The sequence below is a fragment of the Lissotriton helveticus genome, chromosome 2_2 (assembly GCF_964261635.1).
Source record: "Lissotriton helveticus chromosome 2_2, aLisHel1.1, whole genome shotgun sequence".
Classification (NCBI taxonomy): Eukaryota; Metazoa; Chordata; class Amphibia; order Caudata; family Salamandridae; genus Lissotriton; species Lissotriton helveticus.
In genome coordinates, this window is record NC_136060.1 from 375,130,599 (window position 1) to 375,149,706 (window position 19,108).

General features: G+C 46.4%; 1 protein-coding gene across 12 annotated transcripts in view; it reads right to left on the reverse strand.

Moving 5' to 3' along the window:
- The window catches only part of ADD1 (adducin 1), a 634,474-nt gene that overhangs the window by 461,950 nt on the left and 153,416 nt on the right, over positions 1-19,108 (reverse strand). For 3 of the 12 annotated variants that reach the window (XM_078678559.1, XM_078678554.1, XM_078678552.1), the window contains exon 2: positions 5,649-5,773. The exons of the other annotated variants lie outside the window; for them this stretch is intronic. The gene's annotated coding sequence lies outside the window, so the exon portion shown is untranslated. The remainder of the gene's footprint in view (positions 1-5,648; positions 5,774-19,108) is intronic. 12 annotated transcript variants of the gene reach the window in all.

A 19,108-nucleotide genomic window follows, 5' to 3' on the forward strand; every position in this document is an offset into this window, starting at 1 on the left:
GATTTAAAGATGGCGCGGGCACAATGGTGGGGAAGCCAGTGCAGCTCTATAAGGGGTTGGGTGCTATTTCTTCAGACCCCAAATGGGGCAAGCTGTGGCCTATAGTTCTCCCTTAAAGCAGGCAGGTGGGTGAAGTCTGCAGACTGGGAGGAAGTCGAGCAAAGTGTTACCACTATCTAGATGCAACGGTACAATGGCTTGAACAGTAGTCCAAGTGGCATTCTGGGAGGAATAATTTCACCTTCTTTAACAGAAAGAGCAGGGGCTAGGTCATCTTAGATTTTTAAGCAATGTGTTCACTGTCGGCCAAGGTTGTGAGCAAGATGAATTAGAGTGCCTTAGTATTAGATGAAAATTGTGGTTCAAATCTGTACAAGTTCAGGCTGGTGAGCCAGGTTTGGATAAGTTGTTGCTTATTGTTCTAGGAGAATAGCAGGAATCCTGTTTTGATGGGGGATCAGCTTCAGGCAGTGCTGAACAGCCAAGTGTTGAGGAGGTGCGGGCAGTGTTTCAGGCTTTGGATGTTTGGAACTTAAAAGACTTAAGTAGAGTTGTGCGCTGGTGGCGTATTTATACATTTTGATGGTGCTACCTTCATGAGTAGAGTCACAAGAGGCTCTATTTAGAGGTTGAAAAAGAGAGAACAAGAAGGAACACCACAGGTGATTGAGATTTACTAGGACTAGAATGTGCCCTTGCAAGAAAACTAGTGCGAGTTGAATAGGTAGCAGAAGGACCGCTGAAGAATGTGGTCACTGAATTTCATTCAATGTTTCAGGGTGTGGATTAGGGTGAGATTGCCAACTATGTTAAAGGTGTCCAAGGAGTCTAGTAACATCCTGATGGGCCACTTTTTTTGCCGTCATGCAGGGGTCATGCATGGTTTGTAAAGAAGCTGTCTTATGCTGCAGTGTGATCTATAGCCATATTAATAGTCATGCAGAAGATGGTTGGCCTTGATATCATTAGGTCGAAGCCTACCAGACAGTGCAGCTGTTCGGTTTGCTTACGACTTCTTGTTGGAATTCTAAAAGCTTCCTTGGAAATGCATTTCGCCCATTATTTACTATTGGCTTTATGGTTTTTAACTTACATTTGCTTGCTTTCTATATGTTTTTGGCTGCCCAGCTTGAGTTTGTCCTCGGGGAGATTCCTTTTATGCTGTATGCTTCTGAGTACTCATTTTCTGTAAACCAGCATTTACATCTTTTTCTTATCTTGTCACATTTGCTATGCATTAAAGACAGAGGCTCTTTATTCTGAGGGAGCTTGGTCTTTACTTCTATTTGACTGACTTCAAAGTGAGAGAATTTATGTCACAATCCCCCATGTCAGAGGACAGGCTATGGGATGAATTTTTTGTAGCAACAAAAATTAACCGCATGTCTTTCAGAATACATCAGGATTAGGACAGTAAAAATTCAGCACTTTTTTTGTAATAATAAAGTGTGGTGGAAGTATTTTAATACGATCAAAGCACATCAATACACTAGGTGATGACATTCCACACATTATCGTTTGTGTGCAGTAAAACTGCATATCTGTACAAATGTAATGTACATTCCAATTGGAAATGTGTTGTCTGTAATGGAAGTGTGCTACCACACCATGCACACTCCACACCACGCCACTCCATTTTACACTACTCCACTCCATTCTATTCTATTCTATGCCCTTTCACTCTACGCCATTCTACACCACCTCACCCAAATCCACCTCACTTCACCCCACTCAATCCAATCCAACTCACTCCAACTAATCTACCTTAATCCACTCCAATCCAACCCACGCCCTTCTACCCTGCCCCAACCTACCCCTCTCCAATCCAGCCAATCTACCCCACTCCAATCCAGCCAATCTACCCCTCTACAATCCAGCCAATCTACCCCACTCCAATCCAGCCAATCTACCCCACTCCAATCCAGCCAATCTACCCCACTCCAATCCAGCCAATCTACCCCACCCCAATCTACCGCCCACTCTCCTCCGCCCCACTCTCCTCTAGCCCACTCTCCTCTAGCCCACTCTCCTCTAGCCCACTCTCCTCCGGCCCACTTAAATCTACCTCACTCTACCCAAATTTACCCCACTGTACCCTAATCTACTCCACGCCAATCTGATCTACCCCCTTCTACTCAACTACTTTCAAACCAACTCCACATCGCTAACCTTTATACAGCAGCCACACACAATCAGTGTATAACATGGCTAAAACACATTGCCAAAGCCTATAGCTCTCGCATAGGTGAGACCGATTGGTTTTGGAGCTGTGAGGTGACTGCTATGTCTAAGAACCTGCCTGGGAAGGTAGGAAGGTGAGAGGTCAGAAGATAGGTAGTTCTCTTAGTCCATACACTTGTATCGTATGCCAAAGCATCTTTCGACTCGGCTCGCTCTGTAGAAATATCACAAATATAAATATATACAAAGAGCAATTTATGTGAAAGCCACGACAATCTTTGGTATAAAGTATTTTTTGTCAAACAGTAAGTAGAAAGCAATCGTTTAATGTATGCAGATTTAAAAACAGGGCAGGATCTAAGCAGCTAAGAGATACACCACAATAATAGGTGGTTTCTAAACAGCTAGGAGATACACCACGATAATACATGGTTTCTCTCTCAAACAAAGAGCACTTCAAATCGCCCCAAATAGATTAGAAGAAATGTCTGAAGGGTACACCTACTGACAAAGAGCATTGGCAATGAAAAATACTGTAATTCCCCAAACGGATTAGTAGAGATTTAAAAATAATACAGTGACTAAAAGACAACAGCTGGCAATGAAGAACAGTGAATTCTCACGAAATGGATCAGAAAAAAATTCTTAGCACACTAACTGACAAGTACTGAAAATTAAGAATACGGCAATCCCAGGATCAGAAGAGATTTCTGATGAAGACACTGACTAAAACACAAACATTGGGTTTTGTATAGTGAAACGGTTTTCTAAAGCTTCAGCAAAACATAGGCAACATGTACCTCATGTGAATCAGGATTGTAAGCTTCCCCTGTGCTCACGAACAACACACTACATTCAGCATTCAAACCACACAAACAGAACCAGTAACACATACATTAGCAGTGCAAGTTTCCCTAAAGCACACAGATAAGTTGCAGTATGGGCAGCAGCAGTTCAAGACTTGGATATATGGAGATAAGCACCTACAGCAGAATATACAAGCAGCACAGGCAAAGCAAATAGGTCTAGTCTTTGAGAACTATTGGCTCTGTCAATGCCATTTGGTGCAGATAAAGAAAAGAAGAATATAGAGGCAAATGTAGGAGCACACTGGCAAGAGCAACATGGAGGATGGGGAAGTAGAGGGAATACCTACACTGACAGGAGAGAGAAATAAAGATCATGGTGGAGAGAGAAGAACCCAAGGGAGGTAGATGGAAAACACACGCAGTCTCAAGGAGTGATCAAGCAAGAAGAAAGAAGTAGTTTTCTAAAAATGAACAATCAAAGGACACATGTATAAAGGCTATTTTACAAGGGAGAGACAAACAATATGGACAAGGCAAGCATTTGAATAAGAAACAAGTACATTGAGAGTGGCAATAAAGCCAACCCACTCGAAGAATGGACATGCTTTTAGCCCACTGTAGTTTTTAAATAAGTTTACAATAAGTCTTTTGCACACACAAGAAGATGGACGGAGTGCTGAAACTTTTCAGCCACTCATCCCCAGTCAAGAGATCTGGGTTTAATCCATTGTTCTTTTTCTCATTATGCCAACCCAGTTTTAACCCCACCATATGCAAATCAGTCTTGACCCTGCTCTTCATGGGAACAGTCCAGCCCTAACTGGCAAGCCAGGTCCTCCCTGGACCGGAAACAAGCATCTTGGGACCGGTTTCGGGTTTCACCCCTCATCAGCCAGGCTTGCTTGAATCCAGTGGCACAGTGAGCATGGGACCCACGTCTGGGCATACCCTCGACCACTTAGGGCAAACATAGCAAACGCAACAAGAAGATGGACGTCTTTTGCAACCAGACTGCTCTGCTGTCTGGTAGGTTCAACCAAAAAAGAAATAGCGTGTAGAGGACACAGTAGTGCATGATCCTCCCCCACCAACCACCCTTACCAATCTTACCCAGCAGGTACAACCTGTGCACTAGTTGCACATTCCATGTCGGCAAAAAATGATTTCTCTCCAAAAACATTACAGTTACAACGCACACTAACACAATATTCCAATGGAGCATCGCAGGACAGCCAAAATGGCACGAATGCTTTGTAAAACCAGGGTACAGCAATTATAAACACTTACGTATCATCGAAAGTCATCAATAGCCTGCACTATTAAAATGCCTTCTTACTACCAAACTCTTGCATTCTTTTGTTTTATATTAACACTACCAGTTGTTAGAAAGGACTATGGAAATGTTTTATATTTTCAGTTGGACAAAAGGTTCTACCTGGGGAAGTAATGGCTAAAAAGCATCAATATTTCGTAGACCAGTGCCAAAAATAATAATGCAACAAACTGCACTCACTATATTTCCTCTGAAATAAGAAAGGTTTCTGTTCTCTTCATGCACATCTTTCTACAACAAAAAATAGGGACTCTTGATATCAGTGTCTCGCGTCTCTCATCCGCCCATACCGCCAAAAGTCTCACAGCAGCCTTCATAAACATTGATGACAGGGTATCTGCACCGCACACCTTCCTCAGCCTCCATTCTTGCACCCTAAATACCCGGAATAGTCCTCCCTTTTTGAGATTTGTGCACCAAACAGTGCAAATGGGCTGCCGGCTTGCTCCATTCGCTTACATTAAAGTGTAAAAGGCTAGGTGATTTGGGCTAAACAATACCCCGACAAAGAATCAGTCCACAGGTGCCCCCTACTTAGCAACTCGGCCTGTGTCTGCTGTGTAGCAAGTCTATGGTAACAGCAGGGACTGTCACTTTGGTCACAGCCAATCCCTTTTTATTTGAGGTGTTTTACGTGCTTTATCAGACTGGAAATTTAAGGTTGAAAATCCGGGACCAATTTTTAAAACTCCAAACAAATGTTCATAATTTCTCAAATGTAACATACGTCACAAATTACACATTAAGCAGTTGTATAGATGGATGTGGTAGGCAGCAGGGTTTGGATGCTAGTCATGGACTTTTGAAGACAACAGAATAAAGGAGGGTGGGAGAAATTACTAAGTGCTTTGAAATTTAAGGTGGCAGAAGTGTACTATGAGGGTGATGTTGAAGAGGTGGAGCATACTGATCGCTCTGAGGCCAGATGAGATAGATATAGTGAAGGAGTCCCACAATATCGAAGGTTTGGAATCAACACCGTATGCAGGGTGCACTAAGGTTTTGACAGAAAGAGTGCAGGCACAGTCCTGGGGCATAATAGGTCAGCATTTAGGATACACATATGAGAAATGAGTCTGGACCTCCTTGAAGAGTAGTGAAAGCTATTTTAACAGTGCTTTTGACAGCTGCCCAACATATTCGGTCTCAGTAGGGGAAGGTAGGTACATTTGTGTAGATAGCTTGAAGAGGGAATTGGTGGGAAGTTAACGAAAAATATGCTGCAATGCTCGATTGAATTAATAATGAGTGCAATAGTTAAGGCTCTATCTGTGTGAAATGGGTGATTACCAGATTTTAGATCTGTTGATTGACTGTAAGCTGACCTGTATTTCTTCGGTGGATTTGAATGTCTCCCACTGTACACTGAAGTTGAAAAGTACACTAATTTTCCGGCATAGATGCTTCTTGAGGGCGTCGGGCAGAGGAAGGATTGTGTGAAGTATCGAGCCTGGCAAAAAGAAGCCGATGAAGACAATTTAAACTTTAGGTTAGTTCACCACAAGATAGCACAAAGCCACCCAAAGATGTATAGAAGTGCGAATCAGTTGAGCGTGCCCAAGCACGCTACACTTGTTTTAGAGAGACAAGGGAACCCAATGAGTAACCAAGGACCCAGGGTATCGATTATTTTTTAGAACAATGGTCCTTAAGTAAGTTATACACAGAAGGTGGCGTGGCTTGGACGCTGGCCGGGATGGTGGTGTGAGCGATCGGCTCCGCACCTGATCCCGACATTACTCCTGAAAACACGGTTGTTGGTGCTCCCGAAGCGCGGCTTTTGCGTGTAGGGGGCAGCGGAAGCGTTGGAGGAGGTCTGCTCCGGCGGGAGCTCGGACACGGTACGGCGGCCGGAGACTGCAGCTCGGAGGAGCCGAGTGGGGACAATAGAAAATGGCGGCCTGCAACACCGATTGACCAGCCTGCGGGACGGATTGAGCCCGGACGGAAACGGAGGCGAACGGCTGCCTCGCGGAGGGGGTAAGGCGAGGTGCTGCCGGGTGGTGATTCCGGTGAGGCGCAGGAGAAGTGCGCCGACCTCATAGCACCGGGGATCGCTGACCGGGATGCCCATCCCCCCGCTCCCCAACGTGGCGGCTGCGTAACAAAAGGAACTGCGCTCGAGGAGCACCGCCTTTGTTTGGAGACCACTGGAACTACCGTGGAGCCAGCACGAGTAGTTGGGGGCACTGGCAACGAGCTCCAAGTGGCGGAGGAGACGGAACCGGCTACCAGGGGCATCAGGAACTGGAACTGACTGTGGCCGTGCCAGGCACTTCAGTGGGGTTCACGGGGACCCGTGACAGACGAGCCCTGGGCAGCACATGGGGTTGAGACGATCATTGAGAGGGGCTTAGGATCTCACGTGGCGACCCTGGGAAGCCGTCGCGACAGACATTGGAAGACGCCCGCCGACACAGCATAACGTTGCTGGCCCTTGCCGGCGGGCTTGCACAATACCCGGAGCTAGGAGGGAAGAGCGGTGGGCCCTCGTGGTGGACGGTGTGGGGGCGTGAGGACGAGCAGTGACGACTCGGCTGAGTCTCTGGCTGAGGGAGCGGGGGTCATTGCGCTGGTGAGGACTGGCCCCTGCTGGGAGGCGTTTGAGCGCGGCATACCCCTGCTGAGGGACCCCTGACGGTGACCCAAGATCGGTACCTGCAGCGATTGTGATGGCGGCCACCGGCGGTGCATCGGGCGTGCCGCATGGTCACGAAATTGCGACCTCCTTAGCTCAGGATGGCGAACCGCGTGCCCTGCCGGATGCATCGACGCAGGAACAAAGGCTAAACCAGCGTCTCGACAGCATATTGGAAGCAATAACCGCAACAAAGGACTCACTTCACCACGACATAGCGCAGGTTGCGACAGGGCTGGGACTACTGAAGGCGGATCATACCAAGCTATCAGACAGAGTGAAGGAAAATGTACTACTGCTACGAGAGCTGAAACCGGCGGTGGTGACTGTGGAGCACAAGTTGACGGATGTCATGGGCCGCTTGGCGACTCTGGAAAGGCGGGCTGAGGATGCCGAAAGTCGCAATCGGAGGAATAACGTGCGGGTGGTGGGCCTTCCGGAAAAAATTGAAGGGGATGATGCGGTGGTCTATATGGAGAACTGGTTTCGGTCGGTAGTGGCCCCGGAGGGTCTATCTCCATTCTTCTCCCTGGAGCGGGCGCACAGGGTGCCGGCCCGCCCACCTCTGCAGGGCCGACCACCTAGGCCGATGGTGGTGAAATTGCTGCACTATAAGGATCGCGACCTACTGATTCAACGGGCGCGCTCACAGGGTCCCTTCCAAGTGGACAATAACAAAGTCACCATCTTTCCAGATTATACACAGGAAGTCCAGAGACAGAGAACATCCTTTTTATCAGTGAAAAGAGAATTAAGGGAAGAGGGGATTCAATACTCCTTGCTTTTCCCTGCAAAATTGAGGGTGATTGTGGATGAGAAAACTCACTTCTTTCAGACTGCGGATGACGCATGGTCATGGCTTGAACTCTATCGTGCGGGAACGGATCGCTCATGCGGAGGTGGTGGGGAACGGCACAAGCCGGTCCAGGTGCGGAAATCGCAGCGTATTAGAACTCGGAAAAAACTCGAGAAGAAAATGAGAGAAGCTAAAATGGCGGCGGACAAGAAAGGGGCTCTGGCTGCTACGGCGATTATAACGGGATCGCAGCAAGAAAAGACATCAGGGGGATCGGACACGAACGAGGCGGCGGAGAAATCCGGAGGAGATGAATCGGAGACTGGGAGCGTGAAGGGTCCGGCGGTCACCCCACAAACTGCGGATGGCCTGTTTAATGCGTGACACTTCAGAGACCTATATAACTTTTTTTGCTCCCGACTGGAGCTGACTCTCCCGTTATCTGGAGGACTGGCAAGTATGATACTGTGAACTCAGCATGGGATTGAGGGTGCGGGGTGGGGGCTCTGCCTGTCCTAGGTCGGTGATCAACCACCCTCTCGTGGCCCTTAAGGCCTTCTGTGGTGACGACCACAGATTAGTATAATGTGTGCTGTTTTGGTGGTTTGGAACGGGGCTGAAGCTGGGTTATTAGGTCCTGTCCTGGGGAGAGGGGTTTGGGAAGTTTTGCGGGATGTTTTGAAGGGGGGGTACAACTGCTGTGCTGTTGGGGTCCACTGTTTATCATTGTTACTGCGCAGATACCACTACAATGGGGACGTTACCCAATTTAAAATGCATTACGTGGAATGTCCGTGGACTTCGCACGATGGTGAAACGTCATAAGGTACACGCATATTTGGTGCGGCGGGGCGTCCAGATAGCTATGTTACAGGAAACTCATATGACCAAGACGGAATGCACTGCACTGCAAAGGAGGTGGCTTGGTCAGGTGTTTGGCACCACGTATTCTGCATTTGCCAGGGGAGCACTGATTTGGATAAGGGCAGGGACACCGTTCCAAGTCACGAACCAGAGGGTGGATCCGGAAGGTAGATATGTGGCAGTGGAGGGGAGGCTGTATGGTAGAGAGGTGGTCCTATGTAGTATATATGCCCCCAACGCAGATCAAACCCGCTTTTTTGATAATTTGACGAGTTCCCTGGCCTGTTACTTAGCAGGCCCTGTTATAATAGGGGGTGACTTCAATTCGATCACTGATGTAGTGATGGATAGATTACACCCGCCACTGACCGACTCCCCAGTGCGTCGCCTAGCCGCTCATAGGAAGGACTGGCAAGATAGATGGGGATTGGTGGATGTGTGGAGGGAGCAACACCCTGAGGCAAGGGACTATTCCTTCTTTTCAGCCATACACGCACTACATGTTAGACTGGACTCGGTGTTATGTGGTGGTCCTTTAGCTGCTATGGTCACTTGCACGGAATATTTAGCCAGGACCATCTCAGATCATAACCCCTTATTGGTGTCGGTGCAGTGGCAGCAGGCGCGGTCGGCAGTCCCTACGTGGCGGCTGCGGCCTGATACACTGGAGGACCCGGTGTTTAGTGACACGGTCCGTCAGGGCATTCAACACTATTTTGAGGTAAACGAGGGCTCCGCCTCCACGAGATCACTAGAATGGGATGCGATGAAAGTGGTGGTGTGAGGAGTATGCTTGGGCAAATTCTCGAATGCGAGGACGGTAGTTTTGAATGACTTGGCGAAGGCAGAAGAGGTGTTAAGGGGCCTGGAACAGCGACGGCCAGAACGACCTGACCTACAGGAGCGCTTGATAGAGGCTAAGGAGGTAGTGGCAACTGAAACAGAAAGGCTGCGGTGCTATGATTATAGGCTGTACACCATTAAGGTGCACGCAGAGCGGGATAAAGTAGGTACGCTCCTGGCCAAGCTCGCCAACCCGGAACCTCGAGGGTGCCCGATTATGAGTATCAGGACGGAAACCGGGAACATAGTTACTCGCAGCAGGAGGTTCTGGCGCGCTTTCAGTCTTACTATACTAGTTTATATGAATGCCACCTCGAAGCGGAGGTGTCTGAGATAGGCGAATATCTGGAATTGATCCCACTTCCGATATTGGATAGAACAGATGCAGAGGACCTTGGGGGACCTATAACAATCACTGAAATCAAAATAGCTATTAAACAGATGGCCAGGAATAAGACTCCGGGGGTCGATGGGCTGCCGATTGAGTTCTATGCCCAGTTTATTGATCTCCTGGCACCCAAATTGTTGGTGACATACCTGGAGGCCGAGAAGCAGGGACGCTTGCCTGAATCGATGAGAGAAGCACTAGTGATACCACTGCTGAAACCAGGTAGGGAGGCGTTGGATGTTACATCTTACCGGCCCTTGTCCATGCTGACAGTGGATTATAAGATCTTAAGCCGTATCTTGGCCACCAGATTGCTACCACACATGACCGCTCTGGTGCATAGGGATCAGGCGGGATTTATCCCGACCAGGAATACGTCGATGAATATACGCCGATTGATTAGAATACTGGACGACGCCGGGGCGTCACCTCCCGACCCCGCGGTACTTTCGGTTGATATTGAAAAGGCTTTTGACAGCCTTGAATGGAGGTACCTAGATGAAGTGTTGGTGAAATTTGGGATCGGAGACGGCTTTAGGAGGTGGACGAGAGTTCTCTACTCGTCGGCAACGGCTAGGGTACGACTGGGGTCGATCATATCCTCGGCGTACCCTGTATGTAGAGGGACGAGGCAGGGCTGTTCACTGTCCCCCTTGCTGTTCGCGTTAGCAATGGAACCACTGGCAGCGAGGGCTAGATCGGGTGACATATATGGGGGGATCACAAGAGGAGCAGGGACACATATCTCGCTGTATGCAGATGATCTTTTATTATATCTAGCGGACACGGAACAAGCATTGGGGGGAGCAGTGGATATGCTGGGCAGATTTGGGCGGTTATCCGGCCTTAGGGTAAACTGGGCTAAAACCTGCATCTTCCCGCTACGGTGGGAGCCCACTTGTTTCACATATCTGGGAGTACGCATTTACCACGAAGCCGCGGACCTGTTAGAAGGTAATGTGGGACGATGCGTGCGAGCACTGAAGGGTAGCATGGCCTTTTGGGCGTCCCTCCCTCTGTCGGTGCTGGGACGTGTAGCCCTACTGAAAATGGTAGCACTCCCGAGGCTACTTTATTATTCCCGTACTCTACCGGTGTGGATCCCGCAGCGGGTCTTTAAAGATTTGAGGGTGCTGGTCACTGGCTTCCTTTGGGGGCACGGCAGGCGCAGGGTGGCATTAGGTACTCTGATTAGACCCAAGCTCGAGGGGGGGATGGCGGTCCCTGATTTTGAATTGTACTATCTGGCGGCACAACTGCAGATTTTGACTCAACACATTGCCAAGGAATTCAGGGGACCGGAACACGGACGTGGGCTTGGTATCCAGAGACATGTCTTATCATACATAGTCATGCAACAGAAACTAGATATGAGGGCCCTCACGATGGAGGAACGGACGCTTAAACAGTGCTGGCATAGGAGTCTAAAAAGAGCGAAAAGAACCCGACCGTATGCACCGGAGATACCGCTAGGGATGCTGACTGCATTGCCGCATGGAGGAGATTGGTCCACACTGTTAGAATGGGAGGAGTTGGGAGTGCAGATGGTGGGAGATCTATATCTAGATGGGAACTTGGTCCCTTTTCAAACGTTACAAGAGCGCTTTGGCCTGCCGGGCGGGTCCTTTTTACTGCACGCAGCAGTGATAGCGGCGATGCAGAGACACTGGAGGGAAGGGTTGGCCGAGCCGGAGACGACCATGGCTTGTCAATATGTAGTGATGGCGGCGGGTACTGTTAAGGCGGTCACTTGCATCCACATAAGAATGTTAAGTGAGCGACTGGACCCCCTCCTGGCGTTAAAAACGAAGTGGGAGAGTAGTATAGGCAAACCTATACCGGACACGGTCTGGAGTCAGATCCTGGGTCGAACATGGAAGGGTACAAGGAATGCACGATTTCAGCAGGTGTATTTCTTCATCCTCCATAGGGCCTACTTGACCCCGGAGAGGATTTCTAGATATTTTCGAGTACAAGATGCAATGTGCCCAAGATGCTTGGCGCCGGCGGCTGATCTGGATCATCTGTTGTGGGGATGCCAGAGGCTAGGGACCTATTGGCCGGAAGTGGGGGACGTCCTGAATGAGATTACGAATAGGGAGGTGGACTTTGATATGGCAACCTGTCTGCTCCTTTGGTTCCCTCACACTAAGAGAACGAAAGTTACGAGTAAGTTTATTGACCTGGGACTCATGTTGGCTCAGAGGGAGATCACCTGGCACTGGAAATCTAAGGAGGGCCCATCAGTGAGAAGGTGGATGAATGAACTGTTGAAATGGTCCAAGTGTGAGAGTGCTCTGAGACTGAGACAAGCTGTTAAGACTGATAACGAGAAGAGCTTGGATCTGGCGAGAGCATGGGAAGCGGTGGTTCAGGCATTGCGTGACTATATGGTGGGGGATGAAGGTGAGACGAATTGAATGGACGGAACAACGTGATGCCTAAAAAACAGATAGCAATTACCGATGGGTAGTGTGCTCCAGGGTTGATACAGATTATTAGGACCAGCATCAGCAGCAGTGGGAGGGAACAGAGGGGGGGGGGGGGGGGGGGGCAAGCATATGAGGGGTAGTTAGGCACCGCGACACAGTCCAGGAGAATACCAAAGGTAGGGTGTGCAGATAGATTACAGGAAGGGAGGCCCTTAGGGAGTGACAAAGACTGTCCGGATAGTGATGTTAGTAGGACCCTGGGGAGGTCGTTGGATAACACCAGGGAGGATTTCACATGGGCGGGAATGTACTAGTGACGTTGCCACCACCGGACATATGTGTCAGTTTGACAATGCAAGGGGGGCGGGAGTTTGGGGGGGAAAAAAGCAGATACTGAATGGTGATATCGACCACCGGCCCATATGGGGTGGAAACTGTAGCATCTCTATGCAGAGGAAAAGACATGATCTGGTGCGCCGCCCAGCCTCCGGGATGTGGGCTAAATGGCTGTGTACAACTCTTATGACAGCTATATGAGGTATGATGCCTTTGATGTAATGGTTGATTTACGGTGAGAACTGGTTTCTGATTCTGCAATAAAAATAAAAAAAAAAATAAAAAAAAAGTAAGTTATACACAGAAAAGATAACATAGACCTTGATGGGTACTATAGACTTTCAATGTCCAGCCGGACAGAGAATTTTAATAAGCTATATATTGAAGGAATCTTATACATACAAAAAGCGACATGTAATGAACGGGACACAATCCTGCATCCAACATGGAAAAAGTTACAGAGAAAACATACAACGCAAAGGACATAAAGGGTTTTTCAGGCAACAAGGGAGCAATGGTTGGTTGCCATCAACAGTAACCACAGCTTTTATCAAATTCAAACTGAAGTGGTACTGATTATTTTCGACGACGTTTCATAGCTAGGCATGCGTCCTTACCACAATACGCATGACCACCTTCTATCATAAAACTTATCAATATTCTCTATGTTACGCAGGGTGTATACCAAGTCACTTACAATAATTTACTAACATGCATGTCCTTGCTGTACCATGGATAGGTTGACTGTTTCCCATTGAGCATTAATCTTGACAGACTACTCTGTTTTTTTCTCCATTTTGTCCAATTTTCCAATTTCCTCCCCCGCAGGTATTGTGTTAAGCACCAGGCACTTTAATTACATAGTCCTGATGATGATCCTGTATCATAAGAGCTTGGGATCGAAAAGTCGTCGACAATAATCATCAATACCACTTCTGTTTGAATTTGATAACAGCTGTGGTTACTGTTGATGGTTAGCTTGCTTGACTCTATGACCACACCAAGCAACCATTGCGCCTTTGTTGCCTGAAAAATCCTGTATGTTTTCTCTGTAACTTTTTCCCATGTTGGATGCAGGATTGTGTCCCGTTCATTACATGTGTCGCTTTTTGTATGTATAAGATTCCTTCAATATATAGCTTATTAAAATTCTCTGTCCGGCTGGACATTGAAAGTCTATAGGACCCATCAAGGCCTATATGTTATCTTTTCTGGCACGCTACATGGCATAATATTCGTCGGGGTCATAACCCGATAGCAGCTGTGGACCGTTTCGATTGCCCAGCTGCTCTCCTTTTGGCCGACATAGACCACGCCTTTGATTCGGTCAGCTGGACATACTTATTTATCCTACTGGAGCATCTTAATTTCGGCCCCAAATTTATATCATATATCCATATGTAATAACCACAGGCTAACTGCCTATGTACACGTAGCCGGTAGGGTGGCCTCACCATTTCTAATCAGTCGAAGTAACAAGCAAGGGTGCCCACTCTCTCCATTACTGTTCGCCTTGGCCATCGAGCCACTGGTGGCGTGGATACGCATGGACTCTCAGATTACAGGTTTCAAATGGTCTGCCGAAGTCTGACAGAATTGCGCTCTACGTGATGTTCCTCTTTTTCCTGAGATCGTGCCCTCGCATTCTTCAATTCATGCGATGATTTGGTGAGACCTAGCAGCTCTTTTTGAATGTTAATAAGTCACACTATGGCCTTTGCACGGGTCCTCAGCCGGTTATGCGTGGGCCTCAGACCGATCTCAAGACTTGGGACAGTATAAAATACCTAGGAGCCTTCAAAGCCAAAAGACCGGATATATCTAGGACGCGCAACATTGATGTGGTTCTTGTCAAGGGTGAGCTAAAGTCATGGGCGGGTTTATTCCTATCCATGCATGGTCGATCGACAATTTTTTAAATTATATCCCTTCTTCCTCGACTTCTATATCAACTACACAACCACCCCTATTCCTTCCCATAGAGGTGGTTCAGGCAACTAAACGTTATGCATAATGGATATCTGTGGGGGAAAGGGGGCCAATTAGAATGGCGCTTCGCCCATGTTTCCTTCTACTTACTGAGGGGTATCGCGACTGCCAACGTCCAGTCGTACTAGGCTGCTTTTGACACACAAGTTCTTAACGACTGGTAGTATGGCCTCAGGGACGGCCTATGTGCTGGAACAATGGCTACTGGGCGATCCGTCGCTGTATAAATATCTGTATGGTCGTGACAACTCCCATGCTCTTCCCCTGGCTACCAAGGTAGTATTGGCAATATGGTCTCAGTCTTTTCGTCGTGTAGGCTGGCTGAACCGTCTTACAGGTGAAGATCCATTGTGGTGTAATCTTATTCTCCCACAATTGCAAAGGCTACCCGGTTTCCAGGATTGGGACCAAATCGGTCCCTCTACATTAGCAGACGTTCTCCAGGGTCTCTCTCTCAGATCCTTCTCAGAATTTCAAGATGAATATTCCAGGCCACACACCTAATTTTATAAATATTAACAGTTCTGTCATGCAATCAATCCATATATTCCTGAATTCAGCCCATTAGAAGGAAAGATCCTTATGGGAGACCTGGTTGATCACAAATTATCTAAAATATATCAAACCGTAGTCACTCATAGTGCATAGACACTGGAATCCCTCAAGGAAGCTTGGCAAGCAGACTTGGTCCCCGTTGACAAAGATGATTGGAGGGAGGCACTGGAATTTCCTCATGGGGATGCAGTCTCCTCACGATTACGGCTAATACAATAGAAATATTTACGTAGAACATATTCTACCAGTGTACTGCTACACAGAGCTGAGCGTATTGCCTCTCCGGTGTGTTTGCAGAACAGATGTGGCTACATTTATGCATACAGTGTGGACATGCCGGGTCTCAATAGGTTTTGGAAGGGAATGAATAGAGGTCTGGCTGAAGTGCTGGGAAGGATCATACCAAATACATCGTAGCTGGTGCTGTTGCACATCACAGAAAATATGGGTGATAACCGATACAAGTGAAATCTTCTGTTCCTGGGCTTGACTGTAGCTAAACGCGATATAGCTCGCTCCTGGAGGGCATCATCCCCACCCCTCTGGGGATTTCTGCATGGGTTTTGAGGAACTGGTCTTTAAAGCCTCAGGTTGCCCTCAAAAACACCCACGCATATGGCAACGTTGGGTAGACTGTAGAGGAATTATTGTGACAACCATCACAGCCCACATTATTAGACAGAGGTTCTGCCTCCCAACTAAAATGGTTTCATACACGCAGCCCCCAAACTCAGGTTGGGATTTTATGATCTGCACTGCGGGTGGAGACCTGGACATTTCAAGAGGACAATACTCCTGCTTGCCTTATCGCAGCTGGCTTTCCTTTTTTTTCTATATTTGCTTCTTTTTTCCCTTTTTTTTCCTTCTTTGTTCTTTTCTGTTATTTCAGTGGCTCAATATTAATTGTACAATATTGTTTATGCCTGCCAACAATGTATCTCATTTTGTACACACAGGATTCTACATTTTGAATCTAATGTTGGCAAGAAAAACATCAATGAAGTTTGGTCTTAAAAAAAAAAAAAGCAGCCATAACCTTATAAAATAATCTAATGGAAAGCGTATCAGCTATGGTGTAGAAGTACTTTAAAACAGTTTCCCCCAGTTGTAGAGCATAACTGATTGCAAGTAAGACAGTCCCGAACGTATAATTATTTAAAGAAAGTGTTGAGAGAGATTAAAGTATGTTTGAAGAGTAGAGAAGGTACAGAGCACGGTCGTATTCAAAAAACAACCCACGGTTTCTAAACTTTGCTTATTCCAAAATTTTGCCTTAGCATCATGATATATGGTGGGGAAATTAGGGTTGCTGTACAGGGATTTGACTGAACGTACAAGTGGAACAGCAAATGTAACCCAAATTTCTCCACAGATTCAATCAATATCCCTGGTGACTTTAAACTGGACACGTTCAAAGTAATTCGGAACGTATATTGAGAAACAATGTAAAATTAAGATCCAAGAGCCACTTGATATCCAATACTGAAGAATCTGGATCATGGTCCATTAGCAAACTGCGAATACAATGGAAAAAAGGAAGCCCAGAAATACATCTTAAAATCGGGGAGATGAAATCCACCTGATTAGGCATGAGTTTCAAACAGCGAATTGTCCGCATAGCTTGCACCCCGAAATAAAACTGCCAATAACCCCCTCGAGGCGCCTAAAAAATTAGTCAGGGACTCGAAGTGGGAACGCATAGAACAAATATAGAAATCTGGGGAGAATGTTCATCTTGCCTATTTTGCATCTGCTTAAAAGGCTACTAGGAAGAGAATTTCAGAATCGTAATTCAGATCGATGATACGATCCAATTTAGCGCAGATCTAAACTCCAAGATAGGTAGTAACTGAGGTGGTGAGTGGGAGAAGAGACTTCTAAAATCCAGAAAGATCACCAACAAGGTAGGGCTGCAGATAAAAACAAAATATTTGCCATCAACAAACGTACTAGTTATAGAATTTTGATTCCTCAATAAAGCACTTATGGGTTATGGAAGTAAACAAAAGGAATTATATCCTTAAAGAGTAAAAGTGTGACACTGCTGTACGTCGGAGGTAGCCAAAATCAGGAGTCTAATCACAGTAACAAAATTATAAACTACAGTATGTGCTATTTTAAAGCGCAGGGCCTTAATTATCAACTTCAGAAGAGTAGCAAGAAAGAGTCAATTAAGACAGATGAGGGATGCTGCAATAGATGAGCAAAAATAAAAAAGGTCTGAAATCACATTCTTTCTGGAACAGCATCAAAGCACTACAGGTTTAAAGTTATCCGGCTTTAAGATCCCCAACAACGAAAGTGCTGGGAACGGGGCAGACAGCAGATCAATGATGGTGACATGGACAGTCTGGTAATGCTGAACTTGGGGAAAGGTTAAGGATGTGCATCTGTAGACATGGCACATGGCTTTGGGAATGGATATAGCATTTGCAGGTTTTTAAAGTTTGAATTCACCTAGGTTAAACATTTTCTTTTAATGTCCCACACTGAAATCTTTCCTGTCGAACCACGGCTTACAACAGTGCCTGAGCTCCGACACCGCAGGATTTGGTATCACACAGAGCAGTCACTATACTAAACTATGCCCTGGGAACATTCAAATCAAACTAGTACTAGTTGAACTAGTGAAAAAATATAGGACCACCATTTTCAATCTAGACAACGTGTTTTATACTACTAGCCTAAAACGCAAGACTTTGCCAGAAATGTAGGTCAGAACGCAATCCCATCTACCAACATTCAGAGCTTCACATTTCTAACAAATTATACCAATCCCTGGGGCATGTGTATTTTTCTGCTTTTTTGGCATCTGGACATGGTCGTGTGATTTAATGTTCTCTTTTTGAGGGTCGAGCGGGTGAGAGAATGCGCTAGCAAGACACTTGTATACAACAAGCATTGACAAAGCCAATAGGTCTCGCCTTTGCAAGTGTTGTTGCTTTACAGTAGTGTAAGTACATAGTAAGTGTTGCTTGTATGTGGGTTTGATAATAAAATAGACTTTAATAATTTTGCTGATTAATTGATGCATGACTGTCTACACTCGTAAAATGTAATGTAACTCTGTAAAGCAAATGCATACAACCATTCTTGAATCTCGAATCGTCTCCTTAGCGCCAAAAACTCATTGTGCTGATGCAATTGAACTAAATTTTTGCAAAACAAATTGCAAACATAGCAGAAAAAAAGACAAAACCAGACAAGGGTTGGGAGATGATATGGCGTCCTTTGGGAAGAGGATGGTAAAGACCAGACCTGCCGACTATAGAGCTGAGAAACCGGTTTAAGTTTCGGTGTCTGCTTAACATCCTTGAATTTGGGCTAATCACTTAATCTCGCTGGGCCTACAAAATTGTATGTGTCCTTGTGTAAAGTAACTGGTGCTACTGTAAATTGCTCCAATACCTTTCGGGTTGTGTAGGCACTTTATAAAACTGCGTATAAAACGAACTGGTGCTACCTCTTCTGCAAATAACTGTTCCCAGGCTAATTCTCACAAAGTAGAGAAAGAACTTCTACAGTCATCGCTGCTATGATGAATTACAAGTGTGAATGCATGAGTGAATGCATGTGTGACCTGGTTGAGGAATTCAGAATTTCAAGAAGCGACCTTGTCACTAAATTGACGCCTTCAAATTGGCATTCCTACACTCAAATATGGATTACCTACCAAAAGTATGGGCACACTAGAATGAATATTGTTGGACTAGATGTCACTAAGGAAGGAGTGTCAAATTAGAATCCAGCCTTAACTCAGCGTTTGCGATGGCGATAAATTCACTAGTAAGTAAAGTATGTTAATATGTGTATCCAGCTGTCTGTCAGCAAAAGTCGGATCCCTATATATAAGGATTAGAGTTGCCACTGTAGTGACATCTCTAAGGATTAAACATAAATCCTATGCCAGTGCACGCTTTTACTTCAGTATTTGATAGAGGCAG